The sequence below is a fragment of the Camelina sativa genome, chromosome 5 (genome assembly GCF_030686135.1).
Source record: "Camelina sativa cultivar CO46 ecotype springtype chromosome 5, ASM3068613v1".
NCBI classification, from domain to species: Eukaryota; Viridiplantae; Streptophyta; class Magnoliopsida; order Brassicales; family Brassicaceae; genus Camelina; species Camelina sativa.
The window spans coordinates 18,133,799-18,146,309 of record NC_141884.1 but is presented as its reverse complement, the minus strand read 5'-3'; positions in this window follow the sequence as shown (position 1 = coordinate 18,146,309).

Below are 12,511 nucleotides of genomic sequence, written 5' to 3'. Positions count from 1 at the left end.
AGAGTCGTGGCCAGCGGATTTGCTTATCAGTCCAGTGGAGTTGTATGATGTCATTCTTGGTATGGATTGGTTGCATCGGTATAAGGTGCATTTGGATTGCTATCGGGGCAGAGTGGAGTTTGAGCGTCCAGGAGGGAAGTTGGTTTTTCAGGGTATTAGACCGACTTCGGGGAGTCTCGTGATCTCAGCCGTTCAGGCAGGGAAGATGATCGAGAAGGGCCGTAAGGCCTATCTGGTTACTATATCTATGCCAGAGTCAGTGGGGAAGTCTACGGTTAGCGGTATTCCGGTTGTGGAGGACTTTGAGGATGTGTTCCAGTCATTGCAGGGATTACCACCATCTCGGTCGGATCCTTTTACCATTGAGCTGGAACCGGGGACGATGCCGTTATCCAAGGCTCCTTACAGGATGGCTCCAGCAGAGATGGCAGAGCTGAAGAAGCAGCTGGAGGATTTGTTGGGCAAGGGTTTTATCCGTCCTAGTTGTTCACCGTGGGGAGCTCCGGTGTTGTTTGTTAAGAAGAAGGATGGGAGTTTTCGGTTGTGTATTGACTACCGGGGTTTGAACCGAGTTACTGTGAAGAACAAGTACCCTCTCCCGAGGATTGATGAGTTGTTGGATCAGTTGAGGGGTGCTAGTTGGTTCTCCAAGATCGACTTGGCTTCAGGTTATCATCAGATCCCTATTCATGAGGCAGATGTGAGGAAGACAGCCTTCAGGACGAGATATGGGCACTATGAGTTTGTGGTGATGCCGTTTGGGTTGACAAACGCGCCAGCTGCGTTTATGAGATTGATGAACAGCGTGTTCCAGGAGTTTCTGGACGTGTCAGTCATCATTTTCATCGACGACATCCTGGTATATTCTAAGAGTCCTGAGGAGCATGCAGTACATCTGAGAGCAGTGTTGGAGAAGCTGCGGGAGCAGAAGTTGTTTGCTAAGCTGAGTAAGTGCAGTTTCTGGCAGCGTGAGATGGGGTTCTTGGGTCATATTGTTTCAGCTGAGGGAGTTTTAGTGGATCCAGAGAAGATTCAGTCCATCAGGGAGTGGCCGAGGCCGCAGAGTGCCACTGAGATTCGGAGTTTCCTGGGGTTAGCAGGTTACTATAGGAGGTTTGTTCGGGGTTTTGCGAGTATGGCTCAGCCGATGACTAAGCTTACAGGGAAGGATGTCCCGTTTGTGTGGTCACCAGAGTGTGAGGCAAGTTTTGCAAGTCTCAAGCAGATGTTGACTACCACGCCGGTGTTAGCATTGCCTGAGCAGGACGAGCCTTATATTGTGTATACAGATGCTTCTAGAGTGGGGTTGGGTTGTGTACTTATGCAGCAGGGGAAGGTTATAGCTTATGCTTCGCGGCAGTTGCGGAAGCATGAAGCTAATTATCCTACTCATGATTTGGAGATGGCAGCAGTGATCTTTGCTCTTAAGATTTGGAGATCCTATCTGTATGGTGGGAAGGTACAGGTATTTACAGATCACAAGAGTCTGAAGTACATTTTTACTCAGCCTGAGCTGAATTTGAGGCAGAGGCGTTGGATGGAGTTAGTAGCGGATTATGATTTGGACATAGCTTACCATCCTGGTAAAGCTAATCTGGTTGCAGATGCCTTGAGTCAGAAGCGGGTGGCTTCGGCTCAGGAGCAGGATATGGAGGTGTTGGTAGGTGAGATTAGTGCATTGAGTTTGTGTGCTATCTCACAGGAACCTTTGGGTTTGGAGGCAGTTGATAGAGCAGATTTGTTGAGCAGAGTGAGGTTAGCTCAGGAGAGTGATGAGGGGCTGGTGAATGCCTCTAAGGCTGCGGGTGCAGAGTATCAGGTTTCTGCCAATGGTACTATCCTTGTGCATGGTCGGATCTGTGTGCCCAAGGGTGAGGATTTGAGGCAGGAGATACTGAGAGAGGCTCATTCGAGCAAGTTCTCTATTCATCCAGGAGCGACCAAGATGTACCGTGACCTCAAGCGGTACTATCACTGGGTCGGGATGAAGAAGGACGTAGCTGATTGGGTGGCGAAGTGTGATACTTGCCAGCTGGTGAAGGCGGAGCATCAGGTTCCTGGTGGTTTGTTACAGAGTTTACCCATTCCAGAGTGGAAGTGGGATTTGATCACGATGGACTTCGTGGTAGGTTTACCTGTGTCCAGGACGTTTGATGTTATTTGGGTCATTGTGGACCGTTTGACTAAGTCCGCGCATTTTCTGGCCATCAAGAAAACTGATGGAGCAGCGGTTTTGGCCAAGAAGTACGTGAGGGAGATAGTCAGATTGCACGGGGTGCCTGCTAGTATTGTGTCTGATAGAGATTCCAAGTTCACTTCAGTGTTTTGGAAGGCATTTCAGGCGGAGATGGGCACGAAAGTGCATATGAGTACAGCCTATCATCCTCAGACGGACGGTCAGTCAGAGAGGACGATCCAGATTTTGGAGGATTTATTGAGGATGTGTGTGCTGGATTGGGGTGGTCATTGGGCAGATCACTTGAGTTTGGTGGAGTTTGCTTATAACAACAGCTACCAGGCTAGTATTGGGATGGCTCCTTATGAGGCCTTGTATGGGAGGCCGTGTCGTACACCATTATGTTGGACTCAGGTGGGGGAGAGGAGCATATTTGGTGCAGATTTTGTTCAGGAGACCTCGGAGAAGATTCGGGTTTTGAGGCTGAACATGAAGGAGGCTCAGGATCGGCAGAAGAGTTATGCTGATAAGAGGAGAAAGGATCTTGAGTTTCAGGTTGGTGATAGAGTGTACCTCAAGATGGCCATGTTGCGGGGTCCGAACAGATCATTGACAGAGACTAAGTTGAGTCCGAGGTACATGGGACCGTTCAGAGTGGTTGAGCGGGTGGGACCAGTGGCATACTGGCTGGAGTTGCCTGAGGTTATGCGTGCGTTCCACAAGGTATTTCATGTGTCGATGCTGAGGAAGTGTCTTCACGAGGGTGATCAGTTGTTGGCTAAGATTCCTGAGGATCTTCAGCCTAACTTGACTTTAGAGGCGAGACCAGTGAGGGTGCTCGAGAGGAGAGTCAAGGAACTTCGGAAGAAGAAGATTCCTTTGATGAGAGTCCTGTGGGACTGTGACGGAGTAGAGGAGCAGACTTGGGAGCCCGAGGCGAGGATGAAGGCAAGGTTTAAGAAGTGGTTTGAGAAGCAGACCGCGACTTGAGCTTGTCTAGCCAGGTCCGAGTTGTAGTCCGTGGCTGGAGCGGGTACGGAGTATTACAGCCCATCTCTCTTGATATTTGGTCGCTTAGGGGTGGTTGGTTGTGCGACTAAGAATCAAGATGAGGTGGTGCTCGGGATGCGGGTTGTTTGCTCCGGTTGTTGTATTATTGCTTTTTCTGATGTAATTTCGTTGAGATTGTAACGATTATGACATTTTGAGATTAATAAGATGAGTATTTTTCTTTATGTTTGACTGTTGTTGTCATGGGAAAAGAGAAATAGCTCGGGTTTCTATTTTTGGAAAGTTTCCATAAATAGAAAGTTTCCACAAAAGGAAGGTTTCCATAAATAGAAAGTTTCTAAAATGGGAATGTTTTGTGGAAATGTGAGGTAGATCTAGCCGGGAGATACTCGTTGGCATCAGTGTTTGTTTTTGCTCAAGGCCGTGCGAGCCTAACTCACGTGATACCGATAGCTCGATGGACTTTGTGGCCAGAGAGTGGGAGTGGTATGTTGCTTCGGATGACGATCCGAGAGCGCGCTTGAGGGTGACGACCCAAGAGCGGGATATGCGAGGCTCCCTGGATACCGTAACTGTGAGCCACGGCTCGGCAGTGAGCCGGTATGTCTCGAGGGTTGCGACCCGAGAGCGGGGGGAGTGGGCGCGTGAGACTCCCTGGATACCGTAGCTGTAGGCTGTGGCCTGGCAGTGAGCCGGTATGACTCGAAGGTTGCGACCTGAGAGCGGGGGGAGTGTGTGTGTGTGAGTGACTTCCTGGATGCCGTAGCTTAAGGCGGTTGGCTTGATAGCGAGCCGGCATGATTCGATGGTTGCGACGACGGACGGGGGAAGCACTGAGTTGTGAGCAAATAGTGTTTATGATGCGAGTATATTGGCTAGAGGGAGACCTCGAGGGTCAGTCGGAGGTGTGCGGGCTGTTGCGACAGTGGCACGGGAAACCTTGGCTGACGGTGTTTAGTCCGGTCTGGGGACGTGCGGGCCGTGCAGACGGTGGCACGGAGGTCCTTGGCAGATGGACGGTATTGCGGGATTCGGGGACGAATCCATATTGGTGGGGGAGAATTGTAACACCCGCAAACCAAGTTTTGGTATTTTGGTAAGGGTGTCGATCGACACCTCCTAGTGAGGCATCGATCGACACCAATTGTGGTCGGTTTGGTCGGTTCAATTTTAATTGTCCGGTTTGCGTGGTTGGTTTAGGGAATCCCTAAATCGAGTTTTAAAGGAAGAAAACGACATAGGGTCGTGTTGTTTTGTCTTATTCGCCGTTTTTTGAGAGAAAACACAAAGAGAGAGTGTTCTTGAGCTATTGGGAAGAGATTGAGAGATTCCTTGCTGTTCTTGGGAGATCCAAGGCTGGGAAGGTGCTAGAAGCTTGCTAGGAGTGAGGGAATTCGTTCTTGTTGGTCAGAATCTTCCTGCAAAGAGGTGAGTGCATGACCATGGCTTATCTAAGCTAAGATCTCTAGATTCTATGTGATTTGGTGCTTATGTGGTTGTTTCTTTGAGTTCTCTATGATATTTCGTTGCTGTCTGGGCTGGGTTTGGCTTCTGGGAGTGCAAGGAGCGGATTGGAGAAGCTTGGAGGCGAGATTCGGAGTTTCTGATCGAGGGAAATCGCTGCTCGGCATCGGTGTCGGTCGACACCAGTTGGGGTGTCGGTCGACACCAACGCGAGGACGGCTCGGGACTTTAGCGAGTGTCGAACGATGCCATGTGGAGGTGTCGGTCGACGCAAACTAGGGTTTTCGGGAGTGTCGGGCAGGGTGTCGGTCGACACCAGTTTGGTGTCGGTCGACACCAGATAGTCAGTGTCGATCGACACCATCTGGTGTCGGTCGACACCCCTTGTTCAGTTACGATGGACGTTGCATGCTATGTATATTGCCTGGTTTGTTTTATTGATTGTTGTTTGTGGCATGTAGAGATCTTATTGCTTGTGTGTATAGCCCAGTAGATGGGAGGATTGCCTCACTGAGTGTTTATCAAATACTCATGCATCTCAATTTGTGTTTGTGGTGCAGGTAAAGGCAAAGTGTGATCGTGGAATCAAAGGCAATGAAGAGGAGGATGTTCTAGGGACTTGATTGTATGGTTATCTGGCATTGTTAGGTTGCTAGAATTGAGTCTTAGAGCATTGTTAGGATTGCTGGTTGTTTGATTTATGCTGTTTGGAATTAATGCTGGATATTACTTATTTGGTTATTGGATATTGTTTTATTGGATATTTATTGGTATGTGTTTCCGCTGTTGGATTGTGAATGTGGTTAGGTGGCTGATGGTTTTGGGACCACTAGTTGTAGTTATTTAATTATATTATTATTTATTATTTATTTATTAAAAAAAAAAAGGGTCGGTTGTTTCACTCCAACCCCAGGTTTCTATCTGTCCCTTGGAACATAACCTTAATTTTGGTAACCCAACATTAGAAATTATCGAGGTTTGTCAACATTCGTTTTGGAGGACACATCAAAGTCAGTTCCATTCTACTTTTGGATGTGTTAATGACGAGGATGATTCATTGAGGATGAAGTCATTTCGATGTGATGAAATAATTATTTCAGTGGAGAGAAGTTTGTTGCTTTTCTTTCTCATCAACATCACTGAAGTTGCAGGGGCTGCTGATGAGCTACTATCTACTGTAACGTTTAAGTGGTTGGCTGCAAAACTGCAGATTATATCAGCTAAGGTGCTCAAGCAAAGAGGAAACACTAACTTCATCAGTTCTGGTTGTCAAACTGAAACCACTGTGACGAGGACTGCAACTGAGCCTTTGAGATTGCTGAGACAAATACATACCTTACAAGACCTGCAACAATTTACACTTGATGACCAATTTCTTATGGAGAATACAGTAATTAAGGTGCCAGGTACATGCCGAGTGGAGCTGCAACAAATGACAATGGTTTTGAATATTCATATGTTTTTTGGGGGTGCAAGTAATTATGTGTGGCATCGTTGCAAGGCTCCATCTTCACAGAATTTGGGCAGTCAAGTTTGGGATCCTGGAGGTCCAGTTTCACTCATCTTTGATTTAAACTGGAGTTACAATGGAGTTGTTAGCTGCAGGTCAAGCTCCATGGACAGTTCTACATCTGAACCTTGTGGTCAAGGTTCTTCGAAGAGGGGAGATTTGATATAGGATTGTGGTAAAGGGGTTTAGCCACACGTGAGGGACTTGTGACATGAAGATAGCACGTGTGAAGTGTGAGAAGGGAAGGACGCGTGTCGTGCTAAGCTCAAGGGGTTGTTACAGACGGAAGATTCGTTTCACCATTTCATTATAAAGAGCAACTTGTTAGCTCATTATATGGAATATGGATTATGCAAAATCTGAAATTGTAAACTCTCTCTAGAATCTTCTAGACTTTATCTTCCTCATCATTTTGTTGGATCTCCATTAGAGATTCTTACAGATGAGATGTTGGGACTGCGTTTTTCTATGAACGTTGTGTCAAATCTATCGGTTACTTGTTCCTTTTGAATCTATTTGATCTTTTGATTCTAATCTCTATTTTACGTTATTACATTGTGTCCATACGAGTTCGCTTCCTGTGTCTAAGACAGCTTCGATCTCGAAAGGAGGAGTACCTATCTGTAGTTTCATTAGATACTCGTTGTTATCAAAGACGGTGTTAGCGTAAGGTGATCCGAGCTGAGTATCAGAGCTGACTCGAGAAGAAGATGCATTGGAGCGACGCTGGATCAAGTCGATGGTGAAGCCGTGAGGTGATGAAGCTGTGGTGGTAAAGATAAAACATGTTATTATGATTTGAAGAAAGAGAGCGTTCTGCAAGAGACATATGATCGAATAATTGTTTTGTTTTTTTTTGTTTTTTTATTTTTATTTTTTGGGTTTGAGACACAGTGCAATGTTATGCATACATCCACATTTTGTTACTAAGTCTTACATTTTATATTGTTCCTTGGGTTTACTTTCCATTAATGGAAATAAGATGATCACTTTGCAATAGACAAATGTGTCATTTTCTTTATAATATTTTAATATATATTTTTAATTGATTTTACATGACATTAAGACAAAATCTAATTTGATATTATACATTATAAGATGGTCAATTTATTTCTAATTTGTGTAACACATTGTCCAAAATAAGATTTTCTCTTTTATTTCTTTACTTTAATAGAAATAATTAACATAATATGATTATTACAAGTATATTTATATATATGATAAGATTTATTTCTAATTTTTTTTTTTGCTTGGAATTCATATCATATATTATTAGTTATAGTAACTATTTATAAGTAAGACTAGATAAGGACCCGCCTGATCGGGCGGGTTTAAAGTTTTGTAAATAAAATAAAATTTAATAAAATATATTAAAATATATTGTATTTCATTTATAAATTTTTTTTTTACTAACTGATTTATATCCATATACAAATCTTTTATCTATGTTACCATTAAAAGTGTATTTTTTACACCTAGGTATATTGTATGTTACAAATATACTATTTACCACCACCCAAAAAATGTCTATATGAAAAAATTAAGCCAACTATTATATGTCTCTTTACTTTCACTTTTGCAAAGTTTCTTTAATGACTAAAATTGTTGGCTCAAAAAAAATTTTGAATAAAAAATAAATTACATTATAATAGTATATGACTAACCATGGAGAGAACCTCGGAGTCTGCCCTCCTCCCTTTTGGAGAGAACCTTACGTCCAACCTCCTCCACCATGGAGAGAACCTTCGCTCTGCCTTCGTCTCTTGGGGAGATAACCTTGCGTCCAACCTCCCCCACCTTCCTCCCTTGGGGAGATAACCTTGTGTCCAACTTCCTCCACCATAGAGAGAACTTCGGCTCTGCACTCCTTCTGTGTGGAGAGAACATGTTCACGTCTTTTAGCTATTTCAAAGTGGTTTGCTCCAGCAACCAATGAATCTAAAGACTTATCTAACGTCACAAAATCTTTTGACAGTAACTAATGTTAAATTTTCTAATGTAATCATAGAAGTTTCTTTGACACACCATGATGTAGCCTCTATCTCAAAGCTCCTATAGATCTGTCAACAACGATTTATATTTTTTCATTCTATCTATGTTTGTTATAAGCTTGTGTTTGATTAGCCTATTTTATCCAACCATTAGGTTGATGAACTTCTCCTCTTTATCTCTTTTTAAGATTGAATGAATGGTAACAATTGTGTTTGCACAACAAAAAGGTCTATGACCAACCAATCAAGGTTGAGAATTTAGAAAAAAATTAATTTGACATAACTGAAAAATAATAAAAAATTATAAGCACAGTAATATATGAACCTCAAATAATTCAAAGATGAATATAAAAATTAAATAAAACAATCTAAAACTACTAAATAAAATTTTCTTTTTAATTTTCAGTATTAGAAAATGAAGATGCATATATTAATATTCCATATGTTTTTTGGGTAAACATGTTAATCTTACCTATTCTAAACTGAAAAAGTAGAAAGTATGAGTATATTTTGGTTTTAAAAAATAAGGAAAATTTGCCTTCACATTAAAAAAACTTCACCCATAGAACAAAGTTGAAAGCAATATTTTTGAATAAATTATTTTTGTTAGATGAATAATATGAGACGATCTATGTTTATATAGAAGTCAATATTTACATTTTTTAGAATTAATAATTTTCTGTATACTTTCCTTAATCCTTTTTCTATTTTTTTGTATAATTAATAAGTAAAAAAATTATAATTTTGAATTTTATGAATTATCTTATTATATAAATATATATATATAATCTCCTTATAATTATTTAAAAAACTGTTTAATTTTATTAATTTTTTGATAATTATCTTTTTATATTATCAATATTGTTTAAAACAATTTTATTTGTTTTTTCGTAATCTTAATTTTTTTTTATTAAATATAACTTTTACACATGTCAAGACCTCAAATTAGTAACTTGACACATGTCAAAATCATGGTAAATACACCCCTCTATATAAGCAAATAGATGATCTTATGATCATAAAAATTATTTTGTTCTAATCGTTAAAATTGACACCTGTCACGATCTGATGAGTTACTAACTTTGATATGTGATTTATGATCGTTAAAATTGACACGTGTCACGATCTGATGAGTTATTAACTTTGATATTTAATCGTTAAAACTGACACGTGTCATGATCTGGTGAATTTTTAACTTTGATCGATGATCGTTAAAACAAACACATGTCACGATCTTGTGAGTTACAAACTTTGAGAACTAAAGTTTATATAATAAGATTCTCTTTAGACAAACTGAAGTTGTCATTTGACACTATCTTATTACAACATGTGTTATTTTCTTTACAATATTTTATTATATTTTTAATTAATTTTATATGACATACATTATATTATTTATTGCGACATGTGCCATTTTTGTTTAATATTTTAGTGTATTAGTGTCATGCTGTTTTCACTTCTATCAACTAATAGATGCCCTCTTCTTGCTCTCTGATTTTAATAAAACGAAACTATATGACATGCAAAAGATGAAGAAACAGAAAGAAAGAAAAGATGTGTGAACTGAATATGAATCTTGGCAAATTTGGAGGACAAATTGATGGTGGACGAAGAAACCCGCAGAGGGGATACATAAGCTAGAGGAGAGAGTCCTTAAATCAATTGTAGAGTATTTCAAGAGTAGTGTTCTTGATTGCATTTGCTACATTCTTGTTCTTGAAGAACTAACGAGAGAGATAAGAAGATCACCAATTACGGTAAGACCAAGATCTGAGGAGAAATTGGAGGAGGCAAAGAGAGTAGAGGACAAAAGAAAAGAAGCAATAAGAGGTAACGAAAAGTGAGAAATAAAAATTACTATAACACCATGTATTCTATAATTTAGAGTTACAAGTAACTAAGCTTGGTCCATATTCACATATAGTTACCAGTTTTTATGAACTGTTTACCATATTGATTCAAAAATCCCATAAAAAAACCTGGTCCATTTTTTTCGATTTATATATTTTCATTTTATTTTCGTAATGTGTGTTCAAGATATGCAAAAGATAAACAAAAGCAATTAAAGAGAAACAAATTCATCTTCAAGCAATAATATAATTTTTATATTTGCTTATTTATCTACAACCTGCAGTAACCTAGCTAGTAGTAATAAAAGACATACGGTTTTGAGATTTTGATAAGAATGAAGAACACAATCTCTATTTCTTATCTGATACACTGTTTACAAAAGATAGAGCCACCGGCACATCACCGATTCATCAACTCTCTCTCTCCCAAGCAACCATACGTCGCCTATACAACTCACAAACAATGCATAACCCTCTTCTAAAACCATACAATCGTTTATATACACAAATGTCTAAGAAAGTAAACCAGCTCTTCTTCTAAACCGGTTCTCTTCTCACGTGATCCACATGTGCTTGTCTTCTTCTTCACACTATGCAGCTTATCAATACTCCCCCGTTTTAAAACAGCTTGTCCTCAAGCTGTGTCTTCTCATTGACAACCTAAATGCAGCCTGCTGCACACAAGGCACTACTTGAAATGTTCCATCTGATGGAACTTTCACCTGCAGAATGTATTGAACACGTTCTCTCTCAAGTCGTTGTCTAATCTGCTCAAACACAGATTGTACGTCAGCTTTTGCGATGTCATGTAGCAAAGCTTCAGTGCATCCAAACGTGAGAGTGTGAATGTATGTTGCATAGTCACTTTCGTTTCTCTGCAACTACCCTTAGTTTTGTACTTGAAACGCCAAGATTTGATAAATTTTGGCTTCTTAAATCGGTGATGCATCTGTAGTGTATGCTGCAACTCGACCCCAATAGGAAAAAACACTATAGTTACCAACCTTAACCATAAAATCCATGGAACTGATACTGGCCATTCACTTTCTCTGAAACAGGCATACATGTATGCTCTAGTCCATGATCTGGTCTTGATCTCGATAGCATCTGTGGCTGAATTTGGTAAAAGTGATTTTGGTATAGAGTGAGTAAGCACTCTGTTTCCATGCCTTATTGCAGTAGATTCTCCAAATCGATCAAGCAGTCTATGCTTCCGCTTGTACTTAAACATCCATGACTTAAGAGACAAAGTAAGCTTTCTCTTAGTTTGAAATTTATGTCTTGTAATGAGTCTTTGCACATGATGCCTATGAGATTGTAGTGTACCACAAGTTGATATCCATAGCTTTGCAATCTCTCCTTCCAAAAACTGATGACTTGACTTCTCAACACATTCAGCCATTTCTGAAAAATCTAAAACATGTAATTGCTCCTTCTGATGTCGAAATGATTCTTTTGGTTGAACGAACACTGTCTTTGGAACTGCAGACACTGTTTCACATAACTTTGATTTTGTAATCGACTCAGTCCTCTCTGTTATCGCAATCAATTCTGATTCACATATGGATTCTTTTTGTTGAACCAATTCCTTCACTCCAACAGATTCCACTTCCATCTGAACTCCATCTGTTGCCAAATTTGAAGTTACTGAAGCTTGTGATTCCATTTGGAGACTAGAATCAATCATTGACAAGGTTAAAGTCGACTCTGCTTCACAAATCACGTCTTCATGCTGACCTAATGTCTTCACACCAACAGAGTCGCCAGTCCGTAGCAATTGCTTCTCTTTAGAGAAGTCCTTCTCCTTATGTGAACCTTCATTTAGACCTTCAAAGATTGGATTCTCAACGTGCTTTTCCCCAAGTTTCCCATTTGCCACAATCGAATCCAGTACAGAAAATCCTAACTGATCAACTCTACTGCTAGGTTCCGAGTCAGAGATCAATATCTGATGCTGAAACGCTTCCTTTTGTGGGATGTATTGAATCTGGCCAGGCTGTTCTTCGTGTAGAATCGATTCTTCATTGTGAATAGTATCTTGTGTTGTAAACAAACTTGTTCTGTATACAAAATCCTTCGACACAGGAGAAACAAGTGTTTCTTGAATCGCTTTCTTCTCATGACGCGAGTCTTTGTCACTGCGAATCAAATCAGTCACTACAAATTCTGGTTCACCACTCCTGTCAGCCTCTAGATCGACTCTTTGCTTCTTGATGAACTGTTGTATTTTACGTTCGTTCTCAAGCATCATCCTCCTTTTTTCAGGATCGTCTCTTTTCCCAAAACCCAGTACCAAAACATCTTTCAAGTCTTCCCAGCTTTGGAAAGGCATAAACGATTGTCGCCATTGAACATGGGCGTCTGCTTCACCTTCGAGAAGACTATGTGCAAGATTCAGTTTCTCATCCGCCGTGAAATTCTCTTGAACAAAGAAATCCTCCAGCCATGAAATCCATGGTCGTAGTTCACCGGCAACACCATCGAAGATGGGAAATCCCTCAAGACACAT